The sequence below is a fragment of the Palaemon carinicauda genome, chromosome 36 (genome assembly GCF_036898095.1).
Source record: "Palaemon carinicauda isolate YSFRI2023 chromosome 36, ASM3689809v2, whole genome shotgun sequence".
Lineage (NCBI taxonomy): Eukaryota > Metazoa > Arthropoda > Malacostraca > Decapoda > Palaemonidae > Palaemon > Palaemon carinicauda.
The window spans coordinates 17,026,351-17,051,823 of NC_090760.1; the positions used below are offsets into that span (position 1 = coordinate 17,026,351).

A 25,473-nucleotide genomic window follows, 5' to 3' on the forward strand; every position below is an offset into this window, starting at 1 on the left:
GCCACTCTAAGGTCAAGGACCTTGTGGCAGCCCCAAGAGACTTTTCAGCCCCCTGAGTGGATCGCTGAGTCTCTTAAGGAACGCAGGCGAAATGGGGCAGTATCATTATGAAGCCAGCTTCCTTATCAGGTTGTAACGCCAGAATCAGTATCCTTGGCTGTGCCAGGTCTGCAAAGATGGTGGTCTAGCCACGCTAAGGTCGAGGACCTTGTGGCAGCCCCAAGAGACTTTTCAGCCCCGATTGGATCGCTGAGTCTCTTAAGGAATGTAGGCGAAATGAGGCAGTATCATTGTGAAGCCAGCTTCCTTATCAGGTTAAAACCAGATTGTTAGTACTACTATTTGTAGTTATTAATAATTATATGAATTCCCAATGGGATGTGGTTTTTAACCCACCACCAATGGTGTGAATCAGCTATATATATGTAACTACCAGGGAAGTTACATATTTAAAAATGATATTTTTATTATGAAATAAATTTTTAAATATACTTACCTGGTAGTTACATATATAAAAGGGCCCTTCCTTCTCCCCTCTGAAAACAGACATGGAATTTCTGAAGAATGTTGGGAATGGTTCTGATAACCTACCAGTGATGGCGATCATGTATGACCACCTACTGTCATGGCGGCGATTGCCATGAATTTGAATTTTCTTACGTGCAGCGTCGAAACGCGAGATTTAAGCTATGTATATGTAACTACTAGGTAAGTATATTTAGAAATTTATTTTATAATAATATCATTTTAAGGATAGCTTATTTGGCAATGACTGCTTTATTCCTGTAATTTCTTGTAATTAGGTAGATTTCACTATAACAGTTTAAAAGTTGTGATATCAAAGGAAAGTTCTGTTCTCAAACTTCTTACGTGTAGTATAAGTAAATTTATTCTTAAATATTTCCAATATTTTCCAGACCAACACACAGGGTTGACTTCATCCATCAAACTCCACAAGTCGTTACATTTTCTGATGACAAAACTGCCAACTTCTGGGATATATGAGATGAAAAGAAATTATGCACTTTATGAGGGCACACGGTAAGTTTTATACTTCTTTACTTGTTTTCTTATTAGACATTTTAGATTTGTTCCATAACTGGAATATAAACCTACTCTATTTATTTAGAGGTATTATTTTCCGCGAAGCTAAAATGACGAGCCATTAAAATTTAGCGAGGGTTAACTACCCATTCTGTTAGTTAGCGGAGGTAAGGGGGGTTAGCTTGCTACATGATTAAAAGTATTTTTGATAGTTTTATGGATTGTTGTATAAAAAAATAGTTATATTTTAACAGTACCTGTACTTGGTTTTGATCATGCTTCCACAAACTCAGTACATTTTTTAATAGGAAACATTGCCTCCAACTTCTCTTTTGTTAAGCTCAGTGTTATCTGCTGCAATGTAAAGCTGTCAGATGTCTCCTTGGCTTCCCCAGAAGTGTACTGAAATTAATGAAGCAAACTGTACCACAACTTGCAACAGTGATATGGTCACTGACAAGGAAAATGGAGGCGTCTTTGAAATGATAGGACCAAATAATTTTAAGATTCATGGCTAATTACAAAGAAAAAATCATTTGTTCCGTAACTGAAATACAAACCACGCTATTTACATGGGGTAATTACTTCGGCGTAGCTGAATGACGAGCCATAATAATTTTAACGAGGGTTCACTACCCCTGTGCTAGTTAGCGGGGGTTAGGGAGGGGTAGCTTGCTACCCTTCCCCCCCTCACACACACAGTGCGAACTCCACTTTACTTTGGGCTCGGATGTCGATCGGATGTCTCCGCTCCCATCCTCACTTGACGGCCATTACTGTATTGTTTTTTCTTTTTAACTTACCTTTTCTTATACCTAATATATTTAAACATTATTGATGTTTATGTATATTCTTGTGTATAGAAAATAGTAAGTTTCCTTTGCTTTCAGTGTTGTGTGGTGTGTGTTGTGTACGTCTACGAGAGTGATCGCCGGCTTAGCCCTAGGCCACCACGATTCTCTTCTTGGTCACGGCCATTCACTCCTAGGCCACCATGGTTGCCTTCGTGGAGTACGGCCCCTCTCTCGAGGTCGTTCACCCCTTACTCCGTACTACGGCTACGATAGCTTCTCGGGCCGAGTCGCTATTTCGTTTTATTTGTCTCAATTATTTTTATGAATATAATTGTATTTTTAACTTTTCAGCTCGGGGAACATGTCCCTTCGGGGGTCTGTGATCCTTGGAACATTCAAAGTCAGTTGCATAATTATAGTTGTTATAATTCTGTTTTGTTTAGTTTTTTGCCCCCCCCCCCCCCCTCACCCGTGCATGTCAGTGGGGGAGGAGGGCGCATACCTACTTTCGTTCTTATGTTTTACTTTCCCTCGGGGTTTCTCTTCGGAGTTTCACCTGGGGAAATTTCTGTTAAATAATTATTCATTTTTATTTCCCAGTTTACGATGCTGTTTCTTCGTGCCTGTAGTGTGCCTTCGAAGCAGAGCTGTCCTGTTATGCCTGGGGAGTCTGCTGTCGCCGCTGTCTCTCTAGTATATCGTCAGGGGCGTTCCCTTCTCTTAGAAGTTCCCCCGTGACTACTGTCAGCTTTTCAGTGCATCCTAGAACGATAAGGAGGTTCGCCTCTAGGGTAGTTAGTTAACTTCATTTTTTACCTTTTCCTGGTCCTTAGGCGGTTATGCTCTTGGGGCTGAGCGACCGCCCTTGTAACTTGCTCAAGGGGCTGAGCGGTTGCAAGGCCGGATCAGGGTACTAGCGACTATGCTCTCAGGGCTGAGCGGTTGCTTCTGCAGCTACGCTCAAGGGGCTGAGCAGCTGCAAGATCAGTCTTGCCCTCTCGCGTTTGCTAGGGAGGCCGCAATAAGGGCTCCTCTTCGGAGGATTGCTCCTTTTGTCTCTTCTACGAAGTGTCTCCTCCCGTTCGCGTGAGAGAACACTCACAGAGACTCCTCTCCGGAGGATTGTTCCTGTTTACGTCAGCTGATCTTACGGCCCTTGGGGGCTCCATCACCAGTCTCTTCTACGAAGTGCTCACCTCTCTCGTTCGCGAGCGAGGCTACTCATAGAGACTCCTCTTCGGAGGATTGTTCCTGTTGAAACAGCTTGCTGTTCAGTCACTAACACTTCGGTGTTTAGTGACAGGGAAACTTCGGTTTCTCTTTTTCCCTGACCCTTCGGGGTCTCGGAGCTTTAGTTACGCAGATCCCTCGGGCTCTCGTAACTTTAGTCACTTCTACACTTCGGGGATTAGTGACTGGGAAACTTCGGTTTCTCGTTGCACTGACCCTTCGGGGTCTCGCAACTCATCCCCTCGGGGCCTCGCTACCCAGGCTATGTTAAACCTTTGGTCTCTCGTGCCCTTAGGACCTACCGTATCCGTTCCTGACTGCTTACGCGCTTTGGGCGCCCATGCTCCCCGTTATCCAACGGGCTCCTCCCTCCGGGGCAGGAGAGGCTTTCTCACACTGTGAGTAAGTCCCTTAAGCGCCGGGTATCCCCTGCGGCCAACGTTCCCTTGCGCGCTAGCGCTCGGCTGCTGTTCCTGCTGTTCCTGAGACTGCCTTCCAGAGACACCCTGTTCCAGAGGCTGCTACCAACGTTCCCTGCGCATTGACGCACATCGTTGGAGTTCCTGAGATAGCGCACAAGCGCTCACCAGCGGTTCAGCCTGCGGTGTCTCCGAGTCTCTTCTACGAAGGACACCTCTCCCGTTCGCGGGAAAGGTCCCTCACAGAGACCACTCCTCGGAGTGTTTAGCAGTACTTCCAGTTGATCGTCGGCTCTCTGAAGCAGACCTGCCTTGGTCCTCTTCAGGGGATGCCCTCCCTTTTAGGGACACATCCCAGTTCCTGATCTACGAGTAAGCTGATCCTCCAACCTAGCGCGCATGAGTGTGGTACAGGAATAATAGACTTTCCTCTACCAATACCCCTATAGCCAATATAGCAGAGTTTTTCTGTTGTATCTGCGTACAAAAGAGAAGCTAGCTGTACCTTTCACCAAGGGTTACCACAGCATACTAACCTCCGTCTTTCGTAACCGACACATTGGCGTGTCAGGTAACAATGATCTCTCAGATCTCATTAAATCTTTTGAGGCGATTAAGAGTAAGGACAATCCAACCTCCTCGTGGAACCTGGATATAGTCCTGGCCTTTTTAACCTCAAGTAGGTTTGTACAATTGGACAAGACATCTTGGAAGTATCTTACCAACAAGACTCTTTTCCTAATTTCATTGGCTACAGTCAAAAGATTAGGAGAGTTAAAAGCCATCAGCAAGAAGATGGGCTTTAATGGAGACAATGCAATTTGCTCCCTTCAGCTAGGCTTTCTTTTCAAAGACGAGACAGACAGCCCCTGATGATCAGTTAAAAAGCCCTCTTTGCCTTTATCAAAGAATACCCTGGCTTTTTTCATTAAGGATTTAATAAGGGAAACTCTCCAGGATTGTGAGTAAGAAGTTTTCCCTATCCTTATGGTAAAACCACACGAGGTTTGAGCTGTAGTAATTTCTGTGGCTTACAAACACAATAAAATAAAGTCAATTTTGGAGCCTACTTTCTGACAAAGGAAATCATCAATCTTCACAGACTGTTATCTCAAAGATGTCCAGACCCAGTATGAGGATTGCTGTTCCCTGGGTCCGTACGTTACCTCCGGCTTCGTAGTTAGAGAAGGGTCTACTGCCTCTTCCCGATAACTTAATATATACCCTTGCCTTTTCTCATGTACTTGTGTTCACAGGTTGTCTGTGAGGCTGTCGCAGCCTTCCGTCAGTCTGGGATGCAAATCAAATTAGTTTTAATGTGTTCACAGATTGTCTGTGAACGTTGTCGCAGCCTTCCGTCAATCGGGGATGCAAATCAAATTAGTTTTAATGTGGAGTAGGTGGTCAGAATCAGTATCCTTGGCTATGCCAGGTTTGTAAGGGTGGTGGTCTAGCCACTCTAAGGTCAAGGACCTTGTGGCAGCCCCAAGAGACTTTTCAGCCCCCTGAGTGGATCGCTGAGTCTCTTAAGGAACGCAGGCGAAATGGGGCAGTATCATTATGAAGCCAGCTTCCTTATCAGGTTGTAACGCCAGAATCAGTATCCTTGGCTGTGCCAGGTCTGCAAAGATGGTGGTCTAGCCACGCTAAGGTCGAGGACCTTGTGGCAGCCCCAAGAGACTTTTCAGCCCCAATTGGATCGCTGAGTCTCTTAAGGAATGTAGGCGAAATGAGGCAGTATCATTGTGAAGCCAGCTTCCTTATCAGGTTAGAACCAGATTGTTAGTACTACTATTTGTAGTTATTAATAATTATATGAATTCCCAATGGGATGCGGTTTTTAACCCACCACCAATGGTGTGAATCAGCTATATATATGTAACTACCAGGGAAGTTACATATTTAAAAATGATATTTTTATTATGAAATAAATTTTTAAATATACTTACCTGGTAGTTACATATATAAAAGGGCCCTTCCTTCTCCCCTCTGAAAACAGACATGGAATTTCTGAAGAATGTTGGGAATGGTTCTGATAACCTACCAGTGATGGCGATCATGTATGACCACCTACTGTCATGGCGGCGATCGCCATGAATTTGAATTTTCTGTCGTGCAGCGTCGAAACGCGAGATTTAAGCTATGTATATGTAACTACTAGGTAAGTATATTTAGAAATTTATTTTATAATAATATCATTTTAAGGATAGCTTATTTGGCAATGACTGCTTTATTCCTGTAATTTCTTGTAATTAGGTAGATTTCACTATAACAGTTTAAAAGTTGTGATATCAAAGGAAAGTTCTGTTCTCAAACTTCTTACGTGTAGTATAAGTAAATTTATTCTTAAATATTTCCAATATTTTCCAGACCAACACACAGGGTTGACTTCATCCATCAAACTCCACAAGTCGTTACATTTTCTGATGACAAAACTGCCAACCTCTGGGATATATGAGATGAAAAGAAATTATGCACTTTATGAGGGCACACGGTAAGTTTTATACTTCTTTACTTGTTTTCTTATTAGACATTTTAGATTTGTTCCATAACTGGAATATAAACCTACTCTATTTATTTAGAGGTATTATTTTCCGCGAAGCTAAAATGACGAGCCATTAAAATTTAGCGAGGGTTAACTACCCATTCTGTTAGTTAGCGGAGGTAGGGGGGGTTAGCTTGCTACATGATTAAAAGTATTTTTGATAGTTTTATGGATTGTTGTATAAAAAAATAGTTATATTTTAACAGTACCTGTACTTGGTTTTGATCATGCTTCCACAAACTCAGTACATTTTTTAATAGGAAACATTGCCTCCAACTTCTCTTTTGTTAAGCTCAGTGTTATCTGCTGCAATGTAAAGCTGTCAGATGTCTCCTTGGCTTCCCCAGAAGTGTACTGAAATTAATGAAGCAAACTGTACCACAACTTGCAACAGTGATATGGTCACTGACAAGGAAAATGGAGGAGTCTTTGAAATGATAGGACCAAATAATTTTAAGATTCATGGCTAATTACAAAGAAAAAATCATTTGTTCCGTAACTGAAATACAAACCCCGCTATTTACATGGGGTAATTACTTCGGCGTAGCTGAATGACGAGCCATAATAATTTTAACGAGGGTTCACTACCCCTGTGCTAGTTAGCGGGGGTTAGGGAGGGGTAGCTTGCTACCCTTCCCCCCCTCACACACACAGTGCGAACTCCACTTTACTTTGGGCTCGGATGTCGATCGGATGTCTCCGCTCCCATCCTCACTTGACGGCCATTACTGTATTGTTTTTTCTTTTTAACTTACCTTTTCTTATACCTAATATATTTAAACATTATTGATGTTTATGTATATTCTTGTGTATAGAAAATAGTAAGTTTCCTTTGCTTTCAGTGTTGTGTGGTGTGTGTTGTGTACGTCTACGAGAGTGATCGCCGGCTTAGCCCTAGGCCACCACGATTCTCTTCTTGGTCACGGCCATTCACTCCTAGGCCACCATGGTTGCCTTCGTGGAGTACGGCCCTTACTGTATTGTTTTTTCTTTTTAACTTACCTTTTCTTATACCTAATATATTTAAACATTATTGATGTTTATGTATATTCTTGTGTATAGAAAATAGTAAGTTTCCTTTGCTTTCAGTGTTGTGTGGTGTGTGTTGTGTACGTCTACGAGAGTGATCGCCGGCTTAGCCCTAGGCCACCACGATTCTCTTCTTGGTCACGGCCATTCACTCCTAGGCCACCATGGTTGCCTTCGTGGAGTACGGCCCCTCTCTCGAGGTCGTTCACCCCTTACTCCGTACTACGGCTACGATAGCTTCTCGGGCCGAGTCGCTATTTCGTTTTATTTGTCTCAATTATTTTTATGAATATAATTGTATTTTTAACTTTTCAGCTCGGGGAACATGTCCCTTCGGGGGTCTGTGATCCTTGGAACATTCAAAGTCAGTTGCATAATTATAGTTGTTATAATTCTGTTTTGTTTAGTTTTTTGCCCCCCCTCCCTCACCCGTGCATGTCAGTGGGGGAGGAGGGCGCATACCTACTTTCGTTTTTATGTTTTACTTTCCCTCGGGGTTTCTCTTCGGAGTTTCACCTGGGGAAATTTCTGTTAAATAATTATTCATTTTTATTTCCCAGTTTACGATGCTGTTTCTTCGTGCCTGTAGTGTGCCTTCGAAGCAGAGCTGTCCTATTATGCCTGGGGAGTCTGCTGTCGCCGCTGTCTCTCTAGTATATCGTCAGGGGCGTTCCCTTCTCTTAGAAGTTCCCCCGTGACTACTGTCAGCTTTTCAGTGCATCCTAGAACGATAAGGAGGTTCGCCTCTAGGGTAGTTAGTTAACTTCATTTCTTACCTTTTCCTGGTCCTTAGGCGGTTATGCTCTTGGGGCTGAGCGACCGCCCTTGTAACTTGCTCAAGGGGCTGAGCGGTTGCAAGGCCGGATCAGGGTACTAGCGACTATGCTCTCAGGGCTGAGCGGTTGCTTCTGCAGCTACATTCAAGGGGCTGAGCAGCTGCAAGATCAGTCTTGCCCTCTCGCGTTTGCTAGGGAGGCCGCAATAAGGGCTCCTCTTCGGAGGATTGCTCCTTTTGTCTCTTCTACGAAGTGTCTCCTCCCGTTCGCGTGAGAGAACACTCACAGAGACTCCTCTCCGGAGGATTGTTCCTGTTTACGTCAGCTGATCTTACGGCCCTTGGGGGCTCCATCACCAGTCTCTTCTACGAAGTGCTCACCTCTCTCGTTCGCGAGCGAGGCTACTCATAGAGACTCCTCTTCGGAGGATTGTTCCTGTTGAAACAGCTTGCTGTTCAGTCACTAACACTTCGGTGTTTAGTGACAGGGAAACTTCGGTTTCTCTTTTTCCCTGACCCTTCGGGGTCTCGGAGCTTTAGTTACGCAGATCCCTCGGGCTCTCGTAACTTTAGTCACTTCTACACTTCGGGGATTAGTGACTGGGAAACTTCGGTTTCTCGTTGCACTGACCCTTCGGGGTCTCGCAACTCATCCCCTCGGGGCCTTGCTACCCAGGCTATGTTAAACCTTTGGTCTCTCGTGCCCTCAGGACCTACCGTATCCGTTCCTGACTGCTTACGCGCTTTGGGCGCCCATGCTCCCCGTTATCCAACGGGCTCCTCCCTCCGGGGCAGGAGAGGCTTTCTCACACTGTGAGTAAGTCCCTTAAGCGCCGGGTATCCCCTGCGGCCAACGTTCCCTTGCGCGCTAGCGCTCGGCTGCTGTTCCTGCTGTTCCTGAGACTGCCTTCCAGAGACACCCTGTTCCAGAGGCTGCTACCAACGTTCCCTGCGCATTGACGCACATCGTTGGAGTTCCTGAGATAGCGCACAAGCGCTCACCAGCGGTTCAGCCTGCGGTGTCTCCGAGTCTCTTCTACGAAGGACACCTCTCCCGTTCGCGGGAAAGGTCCCTCACAGAGACCACTCCTCGGAGTGTTTAGCAGTACTTCCAGTTGATCGTCGGCTCTCTGAAGCAGACCTGCCTTGGTCCTCTTCAGGGGATGCCCTCCCTTTTAGGGACACATCCCAGTTCCTGATCTACGAGTAAGCTGATCCTCCAACCTAGCGCGCATGAGTGTGGTACAGGAATAATAGACTTTCCTCTACCAATACCCCTATAGCCAATATAGCAGAGTTTTTCTGTTGTATCTGCGTACAAAAGAGAAGCTAGCTGTACCTTTCACCAAGGGTTACCACAGCATACTAACCTCCGTCTTTCGTAACCGACACATTGGCGTGTCAGGTAACAATGATCTCTCAGATCTCATTAAATCTTTTGAGGCGATTAAGAGTAAGGACAATCCAACCTCCTCGTGGAACCTGGATATAGTCCTGGCCTTTTTAACCTCAAGTAGGTTTGTACAATTGGACAAGACATCTTGGAAGTATCTTACCAACAAGACTCTTTTCCTAATTTCATTGGCTACAGTCAAAAGATTAGGAGAGTTAAAAGCCATCAGCAAGAAGATGGGCTTTAATGGAGACAATGCAATTTGCTCCCTTCAGCTAGGCTTTCTTTTCAAAGACGAGACAGACAGCCCCTGATGATCAGTTAAAAAGCCCTCTTTGCCTTTATCAAAGAATACCCTGGCTTTTTTCATTAAGGATTTAATAAGGGAAACTCTCCAGGATTGTGAGTAAGAAGTTTTCCCTATCCTTATGGTAAAACCACACGAGGTTTGAGCTGTAGTAATTTCTGTGGCTTACAAACACAATAAAATAAAGTCAATTTTGGAGCCTACTTTCTGACAAAGGAAATCATCAATCTTCACAGACTGTTATCTCAAAGATGTCCAGACCCAGTATGAGGATTGCTGTTCCCTGGGTCCGTACGTTACCTCCGGCTTCGTAGTTAGAGAAGGGTCTACTGCCTCTTCCCGATAACTTAATATATACCCTTGCCTTTTCTCATGTACTTGTGTTCACAGGTTGTCTGTGAGGCTGTCGCAGCCTTCCGTCAGTCAGGGATGCAAATCAAATTAGTTTTAATGTGTTCACAGATTGTCTGTGAACGTTGTCGCAGCCTTCCGTCAATCGGGGATGCAAATCAAATTAGTTTTAATGTGGAGTAGGTGGTCAGAATCAGTATCCTTGGCTATGCCAGGTTTGTAAGGGTGGTGGTCTAGCCACTCTAAGGTCAAGGACCTTGTGGCAGCCCCAAGAGACTTTTCAGCCCCCTGAGTGGATCGCTGAGTCTCTTAAGGAACGCAGGCGAAATGGGGCAGTATCATTATGAAGCCAGCTTCCTTATCAGGTTGTAACGCCAGAATCAGTATCCTTGGCTGTGCCAGGTCTGCAAAGATGGTGGTCTAGCCACGCTAAGGTCGAGGACCTTGTGGCAGCCCCAAGAGACTTTTCAGCCCCAATTGGATCGCTGAGTCTCTTAAGGAATGTAGGCGAAATGAGGCAGTATCATTGTGAAGCCAGCTTCCTTATCAGGTTAGAACCAGATTGTTAGTACTACTATTTGTAGTTATTAATAATTATATGAATTCCCAATGGGATGCGGTTTTTAACCCACCACCAATGGTGTGAATCAGCTATATATATGTAACTACCAGGGAAGTTACATATTTAAAAATGATATTTTTATTATGAAATAAATTTTTAAATATACTTACCTGGTAGTTACATATATAAAAGGGCCCTTCCTTCTCCCCTCTGAAAACAGACATGGAATTTCTGAAGAATGTTGGGAATGGTTCTGATAACCTACCAGTGATGGCGATCATGTATGACCACCTACTGTCATGGCGGCGATCGCCATGAATTTGAATTTTCTGTCGTGCAGCGTCGAAACGCGAGATTTAAGCTATGTATATGTAACTACTAGGTAAGTATATTTAGAAATTTATTTTATAATAATATCATTTTAAGGATAGCTTATTTGGCAATGACTGCTTTATTCCTGTAATTTCTTGTAATTAGGTAGATTTCACTATAACAGTTTAAAAGTTGTGATATCAAAGGAAAGTTCTGTTCTCAAACTTCTTACGTGTAGTATAAGTAAATTTATTCTTAAATATTTCCAATATTTTCCAGACCAACACACAGGGTTGACTTCATCCATCAAACTCCACAAGTCGTTACATTTTCTGATGACAAAACTGCCAACCTCTGGGATATATGAGATGAAAAGAAATTATGCACTTTATGAGGGCACACGGTAAGTTTTATACTTCTTTACTTGTTTTCTTATTAGACATTTTAGATTTGTTCCATAACTGGAATATAAACCTACTCTATTTATTTAGAGGTATTATTTTCCGCGAAGCTAAAATGACGAGCCATTAAAATTTAGCGAGGGTTAACTACCCATTCTGTTAGTTAGCGGAGGTAGGGGGGGTTAGCTTGCTACATGATTAAAAGTATTTTTGATAGTTTTATGGATTGTTGTATAAAAAAATAGTTATATTTTAACAGTACCTGTACTTGGTTTTGATCATACTTCCACAAACTCAGTACATTTTTTAATAGGAAACATTGCCTCCAACTTCTCTTTTGTTAAGCTCAGTGTTATCTGCTGCAATGTAAAGCTGTCAGATGTCTCCTTGGCTTCCCCAGAAGTGTACTGAAATTAATGAAGCAAACTGTACCACAACTTGCAACAGTGATATGGTCACTGACAAGGAAAATGGAGGAGTCTTTGAAATGATAGGACCAAATAATTTTAAGATTCATGGCTAATTACAAAGAAAAAATCATTTGTTCCGTAACTGAAATACAAACCCCGCTATTTACATGGGGTAATTACTTCGGCGTAGCTGAATGACGAGCCATAATAATTTTAACGAGGGTTCACTACCCCTGTGCTAGTTAGCGGGGGTTAGGGAGGGGTAGCTTGCTACCCTTCCCCCCCTCACACACACAGTGCGAACTCCACTTTACTTTGGGCTCGGATGTCGATCGGATGTCTCCGCTCCCATCCTCACTTGACGGCCATTACTGTATTGTTTTTTCTTTTTAACTTACCTTTTCTTATACCTAATATATTTAAACATTATTGATGTTTATGTATATTCTTGTGTATAGAAAATAGTAAGTTTCCTTTGCTTTCAGTGTTGTGTGGTGTGTGTTGTGTACGTCTACGAGAGTGATCGCCGGCTTAGCCCTAGGCCACCACGATTCTCTTCTTGGTCACGGCCATTCACTCCTAGGCCACCATGGTTGCCTTCGTGGAGTACGGCCCCTCTCTCGAGGTCGTTCACCCCTTACTCCGTACTACGGCTACGATAGCTTCTCGGGCCGAGTCGCTATTTCGTTTTATTTGTCTCAATTATTTTTATGAATATAATTGTATTTTTAACTTTTCAGCTCGGGGAACATGTCCCTTCGGGGGTCTGTGATCCTTGGAACATTCAAAGTCAGTTGCATAATTATAGTTGTTATAATTCTGTTTTGTTTAGTTTTTTGCCCCCCCCCCCTCACCCGTGCATGTCAGTGGGGGAGGAGGGCGCATACCTACTTTCGTTCTTATGTTTTACTTTCCCTCGGGGTTTCTCTTCGGAGTTTCACCTGGGGAAATTTCTGTTAAATAATTATTCATTTTTATTTCCCAGTTTACGATGCTGTTTCTTCGTGCCTGTAGTGTGCCTTCGAAGCAGAGCTGTCCTATTATGCCTGGGGAGTCTGCTGTCGCCGCTGTCTCTCTAGGATATCGTCAGTGGCGTTCCCTTCTCTTAGAAGTTCCCCCGTGACTACTGTCAGCTTTTCAGTGCATCCTAGAACGATAAGGAGGTTCGCCTCTAGGGTAGTTAGTTAACTTCATTTCTTACCTTTTCCTGGTCCTTAGGCGGTTATGCTCTTGGGGCTGAGCGACCGCCCTTGTAACTTGCTCAAGGGGCTGAGCGGTTGCAAGGCCGGATCAGGGTACTAGCGACTATGCTCTCAGGGCTGAGCGGTTGCTTCTGCAGCTACGCTCAAGGGGCTGAGCAGCTGCAAGATCAGTCTTGCCCTCTCGCGTTTGCTAGGGAGGCCGCAATAAGGGCTCCTCTTCGGAGGATTGCTCCTTTTGTCTCTTCTACGAAGTGTCTCCTCCCGTTCGCGTGAGAGAACACTCACAGAGACTCCTCTCCGGAGGATTGTTCCTGTTTACGTCAGCTGATCTTACGGCCCTTGGGGGCTCCATCACCAGTCTCTTCTACGAAGTGCTCACCTCTCTCGTTCGCGAGCGAGGCTACTCATAGAGACTCCTCTTCGGAGGATTGTTCCTGTTGAAACAGCTTGCTGTTCAGTCACTAACACTTCGGTGTTTAGTGACAGGGAAACTTCGGTTTCTCTTTTTCCCTGACCCTTCGGGGTCTCGGAGCTTTAGTTACGCAGATCCCTCGGGCTCTCGTAACTTTAGTCACTTCTACACTTCGGTGATTAGTGACTGGGAAACTTCGGTTTCTCGTTGCACTGACCCTTCGGGGTCTCGCAACTCATCCCCTCGGGGCCTCGCTACCCAGGCTATGTTAAACCTTTGGTCTCTCGTGCCCTCAGGACCTACCGTATCCGTTCCTGACTGCTTACGCGCTTTGGGCGCCCATGCTCCCCGTTATCCAACGGGCTCTTCCCTCCGGGGCAGGAGAGGCTTTCTCACACTGTGAGTAAGTCCCTTAAGCGCCGGGTATCCCCTGCGGCCAACGTTCCCTTGCGCGCTAGCGCTCGGCTGCTGTTCCTGCTGTTCCTGAGACTGCCTTCCAGAGACACCCTGTTCCAGAGGCTGCTACCAACGTTCCCTGCGCATTGACGCACATCGTTGGAGTTCCTGAGATAGCGCACAAGCGCTCACCAGCGGTTCAGCCTGCGGTGTCTCCGAGTCTCTTCTACGAAGGACACCTCTCCCGTTCGCGGGAAAGGTCCCTCACAGAGACCACTCCTCGGAGTGTTTAGCAGTACTTCCAGTTGATCGTCGGCTCTCTGAAGCAGACCTGCCTTGGTCCTCTTCAGGGGATGCCCTCCCTTTTAGGGACACATCCCAGTTCCTGATCTACGAGTAAGCTGATCCTCCAACCTAGCGCGCATGAGCACCCTCTCCGACGATTTTCTGCTGCGTTGTAGCCGCACAAGGGCCGACGATCTTCACTTGCGCGTAAGCGCTGAAGATCGTCCGCGCGCGGGATAGTTTCCCGCGCGCGATCTTCGAGGCCCTTCCGCGCGCGGTTTCCCGCTCACGATCATCGAAGATCGTTACCCGACGATCTTCTGATACGCGCTAGGGGCGCAAGCGCTGACGATCTTCATAGCGCGAGCGCGCGCACGATTTTCTGTTGCGTTCTAGACACACAAGGGCCAACGATCTTCACTCGCGCGTAAGCGCCGAAGATCGTCCGCGCGCGAAATTCGAGGGCCTTCCGCGCGCGGTTCCCCGCTCGCGATCGTCGAAGATCATTAGCCGACGATCTTCTGAAACGCGCTAGGCGCACAAGCGCCGACAACGTTCATAACGCGCGTAAGCGCCGAGGATCGTCCCATGCGCGGGATGGTTTCCCGCGCGCAATCTTCGAGGTCCGCCTTCTTGATTTTGATTGGAGGACATTAGATGATTGGCATACTAGTGATCATGCACCAATCATTATAAACACCAACAAGGGTCCGCCTTTGCAAAGATCGCCACGTTGGAATCTAGACAAGGCAGACTGGGTTAAATTTTCTGAGCTAAGTGAAATCGAAGGGAGAGCAGAACAGTTTGAAAGTATTGATGATGCCATAGACCTACTGAATGGAACTCTTCATACAGCAGGAATCAATTCGATTCCGAAAACCACAGGACTATTCAAAAGACGACCAGTCCCGTGGTGGTCCTCAGAATTAACAGCCTTGCACAGAGCCACCAGAAAATCCCTGACTAGATTGCGTAGACGCCGTACTGATGAAAATTTGATATCATACAAAAAGTGTAGAGCACAGTTCCACCGTGCCATGAAAGAAGCTAGACGCCAATCTTGGTTGGCTTTTGTTTCCTCCATTAATAGTAGAACACCACCATCTTCTGTATGGAGGAAAATAAAAAAAAATTGCAGGCAAATTTACCCCGAACCCACCACCAGTGTTGAAAGTGAATGGTCAGTTTGTGACTGAAGGAAATGAAGTTAGCAATGCCCTGGCTGACCATTTTTCAAATGTATCGTGCAAGAGTGTAGCAGCTCCTGGTGACCAGTACAGGAGCATTGAAGAAAAGAAAATTTTAAATTTTGTAACAGGAAGGGAAGAATCGTATAATTCTCCTTTTACTGAAAGAGAACTTGATTCCGCACTCGCTACTTGCAACGATACAGCTCCTGGACCCGATGGAATTCCATATGCAATGGTTAAACATGTACATTTTAATACAAAGTTATTTATTTTAAGTATTATTAATAGAATATGGCATGATCATAGTTACCCAAGTGTTTGGGAACTAGCCATTATTTTAGCCTTTTTAAAACCTGGTAAGGACAAGTTTTTAGCTGCAAGCTATCGACCTATTGCATTGACTTCGTGTTTATGTAAAATCATGGAGAAGATGGTCAATGTAAGGTTGATGTGGTACCTTGAAAAGAAGGGTATTTTATCACCGATTCAATGTGGATTCAGAAAAATGCACTCAACAACTGATGTGTTAATAAGACTTGAGTCCTCTATTTGTGAAGCCTTTGCTTCCAAACAGCACCATGTGAGTTTTTTTCGACCTTGAAAAGGCATATGATACCACATGAAGATATGGTATACTTAAGACAATTCATGAACTAGGATTAAAAGGAGAATTACCACTATTTATTCTGTCATTTCTTTCACATAGAGTTTTTCAAGTGAGAGTGGGGGAAATTATCAGAGCGTAAGTGTCAGGAAGAAGGAGTTCCTCAGGGAAGTGTGCTGAGTGTAACCCTGTTTGCACTAGCAATTAATGGGATATCCTCAGTCATTCCCCGGGATGTTCTCTCAACATTATTTGTGGATGATCTCTCAATATCATTTGCTGGCACTAGAATGGCAATGGTTGAGAGAAAAATCCAACTCTCTATTGATAAAATTATCCAGTGGGCTGACATGAATGGATTTAAGTTCTTGACAAGTAAAACTACCATTGTCCATTTTTGTCGTATCCGGGGAGTACATCCAGACCCGGATATATACATTAAAGGTCAACGGATACCATGTGCAATTGAAGCTAAATTTTTAGGTTTGATATTTGATTGTAGGCTTACATGGGTTTCTCACTTAAAAGCATTAAAAGCTAAATGTGTTGAAGCTCTGAATATCTTAAAAGTATTGTCCCATACATCATGGGGGGCAGACCGCAATACTATCTTAGAATTATACAAGGCCTTGATTTTTTCCAAAATTAGTTATGGATGTGAAATATATTCTTCAGCCACCCCAAGCCGGTTAAAAATATTAGACTCGATACATCATGCAGGTATTAGATTGTCTACAGGAGCTTTTAAAACCTCGCCTATCCCAAGTCTCCTTGTTGATGCTGGAGAGTTACCTCTAGACCTTTACCGAATGTCTTCCATTATTCGGTATTGGTTTAGATTGTAAAGACTCCCTAACTCTCTAGCCTTTCAGACTGCAAGCCTTGTAAGACACGCATCATACTTTGAGTTGCACCCAAAATCTCCTCAACCTTATGGCTTTCGGGTGAAACGATTATTAAATAGTCTGGATATAATTAGAAATAAGGTACTTCCATTCAAGGTATCATCAACGCCTCCATGGAAGTTACCAGAGATATCTTTTTGTAAATATTTTATTGGAGATAAGAAGAATATGTCAGACGTAGAAGCCAGGTCTCTTTTTAATGAACATGTTAAAGAACATAGAGGATCAACTTTTATTTATACTGATGGCTCCAAATCTGATGCTGGCGTTGGATTTGGAGTACATAGTAATGGTTTTAATTGTAGAGGTGCACTTCCTCTGACCGCTTCCATATTTACTGCCGAACTGTATGGCATATTAACCGCTATTGAGAAAATAGCGTTGGAGAAGGAGGGTAATTTTACAATTTTTAGTGATGCAAGGAGTGTCCTTCAAGCTATAGAAGTTTTTAATTCTAATAACCCTCTACAGTGGAACCTCTACATACGTATTTAATCCGTTCCAGAACCAACTTCGGATGTAGAAAATGTTCGGATGTCGAAACGAATTTTCCCATAAGAATACATGGTAATTCATTTAATTCGTTCCTCAGCCTAAAAACCCATAATAAATCCTTAATAAATGGCTACACATAATTACACATAACAATAACATAACTGCATAATATGAAAGAAGCATGTAAAAAAGATAATTATAAAGAAATAATGAATAAAAAATGTGTTTTATTGGTACTTCACCTTAGAGACAGGCCAACGCAGGTGTAGGATTTGCTACCCAGGAGGAGACGGACGATCGGCGAGAAGGTAGACATGGTGTTAACATGTTCTTTAAATGAATACTCTCTCTCTCTCTCTCTCTCTCTCTCTCTCTCTCTCTCTCTCTCTCTCTCTCTCTCTCTCTCTCTCTCTCTCTTGTTCTTCTTCACTGTTAGTGTTAGAGACGTCTATTAATTTTTTATTCTGAGAGAGAGAGAGAGAGAGAGAGAGATTAAACAAAAATGAGATTAAACGAAAATGTGTTGTGTACATATGATTTTTAACAGCGTTAACTAGTTGAAAGACAGTTAAATGTAACTAAAAAAACAATATCAGCTAATCTGAATTCCTTTATTAACTAAAACAAATATTGATACAAACACACTCTTGTGCGTATGCGCAAACACACACACACGCACAAGGAGACACGATCGGTGAGGAGGTAGAGATGGTGACTGCGATAACATACTGTAACTTACACTACGGAAATTTTAATCTAACTAAGCTTATTTATTTTTTTATTTTATTTTTATATTTCATATTTTTTACATTTTTTTCTTTTGATTTTTTATTTTCATCACTTTCAGTGACGAGTTACGGTATGTTATCGCAGTAACCATCTCTACCTCCTCCCTGACCGTCTCTCTTACTGCGTAGCAAAATTCTTGCACTTGTGTGTGTGTGTTTGTGCATACGCACACGAGTGTGTTTGTATCAAAATTTGTTTTAGTTAATAAAGGAATTCAGATTAGCTGTTATTACTTTCTTAGTTTCATTCAAAGGTAGCTTCCTAGGTATATTTGACTACAGTGATATATCCCAGAGAATTTACCAAGGTATCCAGAATTCTAACTCCTGGAGCGAATATCCCTTAAAATTTTGCGAAGGGATATCGCGTAATATCAGAGGACGTATTCTTGACACGTCTCATGGCTATCTACGCCCCCAATAGAGCCTTCACTTCGAGGGGAAAGAGAGGCAAGAATAAGGAGAGTCGTTACAGAGACATCGCTCTCGACGCTCCCTACTGCTCTGCAAATAGTGGGCCAATTCGCCACCGCGAGGCGCCACCAAGTCATTCTTTCTATCGTAGCTTCATTTGACTGGTGTTATCCCATGTTCTCTCTTGCTATTTTGGAGTTTTGGGACGCAATGATGTCTTCACCAGCCTCATCAGCTTATGGAAAGTTAAGTAATATCTTTATCTTGTGTAAATGTAAGCTCTTGCCAGTTTTGCTCTTCGATTGAGATTTTAATTAACGTAACAAGAGCTGTTGCCAGCCGGATGGCGTCATGGACGCGGTCGTTCTTTCTGTACATTTAGTTAGCCAGAACGACCCTTTCCCGGCATTATACGCTTTAATAACTTTAGCTATTTAGAAATTTAGCTAGGGATTCTTATATTATGTCATTGTTGTCGTGGATTTGGCTATTTATTTCGAGCCTCACGAGTGCTAGGCTTCCTAGCCTAGGCACCTACACACTTCATGCATGATATAACCTTCCTGGTAAAGTGTTATTGAAGCACAGGCAATATTTTACACTTTTATGATATTACTTAATTATGCTTTCCTCTTCCAAGATAGTATACGGTGAATGATTCTCAATGCTCCTATGCTACTAGCCTAGGGGCTTCAGTATACTTTCATACATGTCCCCATTGCTCTTGTATTGTCTTTTAAGGGGAGAGTGACACCTATACCTTTTAAGTCGATACTAATCTCCTAGGAGATTTAAGAGCAATCCCCCTTCCTCTGATTAGCCTAGGCTATTCTCAGTTTTCTTTGCTGTGAACAGAGTTTTGGCAAAGTTTTACTGAGACGTTCCGTTTTCTTTCTCCTAACCACTGAGTCAGTTTTGAGTTTAGAACTGGACATCAGAGTATCAGTCTGTGTTAAGCATCTTCCTGTCTTAGTGAAAGGATTTCCCATGTCAGGTTAAGCTGCTCTTACAGGAGGCTAGACCTCCCTAGACCATACTTGGGGGTTTTGTATGACAATTCCCCCTTCCTTGGCCTAACAGACAGTCCTGTGCTGGTAGACCCTAGACTGAAGAAAGGATTTCTTCACTGCCTATGGTCTCTGGCACGAGATTCTGCACTCCTGTGAGATGATGTCCTACGGACACCTTCTCCCTTGACTAACCCAACCTGGGGAAATGATTTCTCCTACCTGAGGTTACTCCATGAGACCAGAATCCTTTAGGTTAAGTAGTGCCTTCGGGCATTACCTTACCTGTAGGACACTAACCCCCTCCCCTCTATCTCTTTCGTGTTGAATGATCCAACACCCTCCTGGCCGTCGTTCTACAAGAACCTAAGGGTTTTTGTAGGACTGGCCTGAGGTTCCCCATCTGCTGCTGGCCAGGCCGGCTGCCGGCGGGTACCCTCATATTCTTTAGAGTATTCTTCAGTCCTCCCTTGGACTGCCTTCCATAGCCCTTATGACTGGGATATGGTTGGGTGGAAGCCCGAATTTAATTCCCCTTTCCACTTGAACCCTCATTCTGGATGCAGGGCGGCAAGACTGAGCCCTTGCCTTCCTCCATCCTTTCTTTCTCTCTTACTTTCGTACTGGGCCATGTCCATTGTCTGCCGGCCGGCAGTTGCCCTACCGCCGCTTACTGGGAACATCGTTGACCGACAACCCAAAGACAATGGACATTCAGGGACTGACTGCCGGCTGCTGAGTTGCCGGCCGGCAGCCGGCCACCCATACCTGGTCATCTGGTGACGACTGTCGCTGGGTCCCCTTGATGGAAGGATCTTCGGCTGCCGGGCGGCTGAGCCGCCGCTACCGCCGGCCGGCAGAGCCGCCGACAGAGCCGCTGGCAGTTGGCAGAGCCACTGCCTGCCGGCAGAGCCGCCGCCGCCGCCGGCAGAGCTGTTGCCGGCGGTCTACCACACACTACCACACAATTTTATGAAGACAATAATTGCCTTCAATAGCCCAGAATAGGCCGGCATGTGCCGGCTTGCCCGGCAGACGCCGGCAGGCCTGGCAGGTGCCGGCAGGCCTGACAGGACTGGCAACTTGTTACCAAACAGTCAGTACTGTAGCCCAAAGTTTTTCCAACCTACAAGGTGCTTCATGGGCAGCCTATTGTGAGACCATCACATATAAGAGAGTGATTCTCTCTTCCTTTAATTGTTATGATCCATTATTGTCCCTAATCCCCATTATTGAAACTGGAAGATTGTGTTAAGAGACACTTTATATCATAGGATATCATCTTCCTCTAAAAAATTCTTAGGAATTCTACTTTCAATATTGGAGGAGGTCATAACAATTGGCTGGACAGGAAACACATGTAGGTGTCTTTCCTATTTATAGCTTACCCTATCCAGGCTAATATAAAATATATGTATGTTCAAATTTGAGAATTTCACCGAATACTTATATGCCTTTCTTTCTTTACAGGAGGAGCATCCCGAGTGCGGGAATAGTTTTTGCAGGGTCCGTAGTAAGAACTTCTACGGCCACGACATGTGCAGGGCCCATGCTCGCTGCGCAGTCACCAAGGGGGCTCTCAAATACTGGGACCCACAGGTATGTATCAGTTTGTGAAAAACTGGTAAGAGAGGCTTTTGATGATCAAAAGTCCACTGAGTCAAGGGACGCAGCAAGGGAAATGCTGCGTAAATGGGTTAGAGGTTTCCAGAAGAACACTTCTGGCCCATACCTTCCTAACGAAAAGATGAGGGCTTGTCTTTTCCCTAGGGCATCTTCGGATGCAGTTATTCCCCAGGCTCAACCTGAGGTTCCCCTGGTTCAGATTCCGGTAGAATCTGAAGTTTCGGATGCCTTAGAGAGCATCCAGTTAGAGGACAACATGTCAGTTGTCTCAGAGGAGACTGAGAACAATCTCCTAGTGGAGGAATTGGATCAGGCGGATGACGTTCCACCTGAGACAGAAACCGAGAAAGCTGAAACAATTTCGGTATCATTGGCCACAGTGAATGAGCCGGTGCCTTCGACCTCCTCCACTGCACCCCAACTAGATTCGATCACGAGTACGTTGCACTCGTTGCTGTCCATGGTGCAGGACATCCAAAAGAAATCGTCCGAGAAGGAGGCCTCTCTTCGGACTGAAATACATCAGCTAGTTGCAACACGTTTGGCCCCGAAGAAGCTAAACGTTAAAGATCTCCCTGCCTTCTCCGACGTTAACCCCTGGAGGTACGCAGAGCACATGCCCATGTCGGGGGGGGGAAGATCTTCCTCTCAGAAAAACTGGGCACTGTCCCAGTGGAGGAAATTGAGTTCTGGCCCAGCAAAGGGGCTTACCCGGATTGCTATGTCCGTCTAAGGACGGAACCCGCATCTAATGAGGAAACAGAGCTGAAGGAAACTATTGTCCTTGAACTCTCTAATGCTCAGGCCTTATATACCACCACCTTAAAAGAGAGGGCCTTTACCAGCTCTAAGGTGCCGGCTCTCAGCAAGAAGCACCCGTCCTTCATTGCTGACCCTAAACGTGCCTTTCCCTTTATGGACAAAGGGCTCAAGGCTGCCTTAAAGGCAGTTGAGGCAGGGAAACCGTGCCCTACGCTGGAGGAGTGTAGACCCTTCTCCCTTGCCTTCCCATCAGACGATGCAGACTGGAAGGATGTACGCAACACCTTCACAGTTGGGAAGCTGGAGGCAGATATTGCCGGAAGACAGTTCGGCGAAGACCTCCCCAAGCTGTCGGACTTTCTCCTGCGTAGGGAACAGGAGACGAAAGAACGTCTTGCTGCTTCCTTGTCTCTGCAGACTGTCCTGGAGACAATGGCAAGCATCCCAGATACCCTAGACATGTACATGGTCTTCGCCAAAGCCCATCTGGCGACAGTAACAAAAGACCTGTATAACTTTATTAGAGCCCGAAGGTCTTGCAGAGAGTTCGTGTTCGCCTTGGCTGCGGTGAGACACGAACCAATGAAGCTGATAGTTTCTAACATCTGGGGAAAAGACCTCTTCCCAAGTGAAGTGGTCAAAGAGGTCATGGACAAAGCCGCCACTGAGAACAGAAACCTACTTTCTAAATGGGGCTTGTCCTCTAAAAGAAAATCTTCAGCTGACGAGGGTTCCCAGCCGAAGAATAGACCAAAACGACCTAAAGTGCCCTCTCGGCCTAAGCAACAGCAACAGCTTCCCGTGGCCACGGTGTCCCAGACGGTGGCACAATCATCCACCACTTTCCAACTGGTGCCCCAAACACTGGCGTCTCAGTCACCAGTGTTCACCCCAGTGTTTGAAAGGCAGTCTACGACCTTTCGGCCGAAGTCTCGAGGTTCCTTTCGAGGTTCTTCCAGACGCCCCTCCAGAGGTAGGGGCAACAAGGGTGGACGTGGCCAAGGAGGTAAATCCTCCACCCAGCACTCAAAGTGAGATGCTACCGGTAGGAGGGAGACTCTTCTTCTTCCGGGATCGTTGGACCTTCGATCCCTGGGCCCACAGCCTAATCAAGAATGGACTAGGGTGGAGTTGGAGCTCATCTCTACCAACCTTCCCTCAATTCTTCCAACACTCAACCCCCATATTGGAAGAATATGTTCAGGAACTCTTGAGCAAAAGAGTTATAAGGAAGGCAAAGTCTGTCAGATTCCAAGGAAGGCTATTTTGTGTTCCGAAGAAGGACTCGGAAAAGCTCAGAGTAATTCTGGACTTGTCACCACTTAACAAGTTCATAGTGAACTACAAGTTCAAAATGCTGACGCTTCAACACATCAGGACCCTGTTGCCCAAACGGGCATACACAGTCTCCATAGACATGACGGATGCGTACTGGCACGTTCCGATCAGCCGTCAAGTTTCCCCCTACCTTGGATTCAAACTACAAAGAAGACAGTATGTTTTCAGATCCATGCCCTTCGGACTGAACATAGCTCCAAGGGTATTCACCAAGCCTGCGAATGCAGTCATTCATCAACTACGCCTAAAGGGAATCCAGGTGGTAGCCTACTTGGACGACTGGCTGGTGTGGGCAGCATCCGAAGAAGAGTGCAGGCAAGCCTCCAAGGAAGTGATCCAGTTCCTGGAACACTTGGGATTCAAGATCAACTTGGAAAAATCTCGACTGTCTCCTGCTCAAAAGTTTCAGTGGCTGGGCATTCACTGGAACTTGCAGTCGCACTGCCTTTCCATTCTATCAAAGAAAAGGAAAGAGATAGCAGGATCTGTCAGAAGCCTTCTTCGGTCCGCAAGGATATCAAGAAGGCACCAGGAGAGAGTGTTGGGGTCTCTCCATTTCGCCTCAGTGACAGATCCAGTATTGAGAGCACAATTAAAAGATGCATCAGGAGTCTGGAGAAAATACGCATCAAACGCTCGAAGAGATCTACAAAGACCGATACCAAATCATCTGCGATCCCTACTCAAGCCATGGTCGGAGGCCAAAAGCCCAAAGAACAAGGTTCCCCTACAACCACCTCCACCGTCAGTCACCGTTTACACGGATGCCTCGAAAGAGGGGTGGGGAGGTTACTCTCATCATCGGAAAGTCCAAGAAACCTGGTCTCCCCTCTTCAAAACCTTCCACATCAATTTCCTGGAAGCCATGGCAGTTTTTCTTTCCCTAAAGAAACTGAAACTCCGCTGCTCAATCCACATCCGTCTGGTTCTAGACAGCGAAGTCATAATGAGATGCCTAAACCGATAGGGCTCGAGATCGCCTCACATAAATCAAGTGATACTAGCCATCTTCCGCCTAGCGGAGAAGAAGAGATGGTACTTGTCAGCAGTCCACCTTCAAGGGTTCCGCAATGTGACAGCGGACGCTCTATCCAGGACCAAACCGATAGAGTCAGAATGGTCCCTAGACGCAAGATCATTCGCCTTCATCTTATGCAAAGTCCCAGGACTGCAGATAGACCTCTTCGCAACGAGCGACAACAAGAAGCTACCCCAGTATGTAGCCCCGTACAAGGATCCTCTAGCGGAAGCAATGGATGCTGTGTCCATAGATTGGAATAGATGGTCCAAGATCTACCTATTCCCTCCAACCAACCTTCTGCTGAAAGTCCTTGACAAACTGAGGTCCTTTCGGGGGACGGCAGCAATAGTGGCCCACAAGTGGCCCAACAGCGTTTGGTTCTCCCTAGTAACGGAACTACGCCTGAAACTGATCCTGTTGCCGGACCCAGTTCTGACTCAGCAAGTGCAGAAATTGACTGTCTGTGCTTCATCAGTGAAAACCCAGAACCTTCATCTCATGATTTTCTCGCCATAGCAGTCAAGAAACGGTTTGGGATTTCTAGGGACAGTATTAACTTCCTAGAAGAATACAAGTCAAAGTCAACAAGAAGACAATATGAGTCTTCCTGGAAGAAATAGGTGGCGTTTGTCAAGGCGAAGAAACCTAAGGAGATTTCTATGGACTTCTGTTTGTCCTTCTTCATCCATCTTCATGAACAAGGTTTAGCAGCCAATACGATTACTACATGTAAATCCGCCCTGGCCAGACCAATACTTTATGCCTTCCAGGTAGACTTTTCCAACGAAATCTTCAACAAGATCCCTAAAGCATACGCTAAACTTCAGCCCGCAGCTCCTCCTAAGCCCATTTCATGGTCTTTGGACAAAGTTCTTCATTTAGCATCAACCCTGAACAATGAGGATTGCTTGCTGAAAGACTTGACTCAGAAGGTGATATTCTTATTTGTACTAGCCTCGGGAGCCAGAGTTAGCGAAATAGTGGCCCTCTAGAGGGATGATGGCCACATTCAGTTCACAGACAATGGAGAACTGAACCTCTTTCCGGACCAGACGTTTCTCGCCAAGAACGAGCTACCCACTAAGAGATGGGGTCCCTGGAGAATCTGCCCTCTGAAGGAAGAAGCATCCCTCTGCCCAGTGGAATGCCTAAAGGTCTATCTTCGTAGAACTTCAGACTTTAAGGGAGGTCAGCTTTTCAGGGGAGAGACTTCCGGTTCAACGTTATCCTTGAAACAGATAAGGGTGAAAATCACCTACTTTATTCGCAGAGCGGATCTAGACAGTACACCCGCAGGTCATGATCCGAGAAAAGTTGCCTCATCTCTGAATTTCTTCCAAACGATGTCGTTTGAAAGCCTTCATGCTATACTGGATGGAAATCCTCGAGGGTCTTCTTCAAGCACTACGCGAAGCAATTACAAGAAATTAAATTTCATGTGGTGGCGGCGGGCAGT

General features: G+C 45.2%; 1 pseudogene; it reads left to right on the top strand.

Moving 5' to 3' along the window:
- Positions 1 to 25,473, top strand: part of LOC137628501 (U3 small nucleolar RNA-associated protein 15 homolog) — a 203,407-nt pseudogene that overhangs the window by 108,281 nt on the left and 69,653 nt on the right.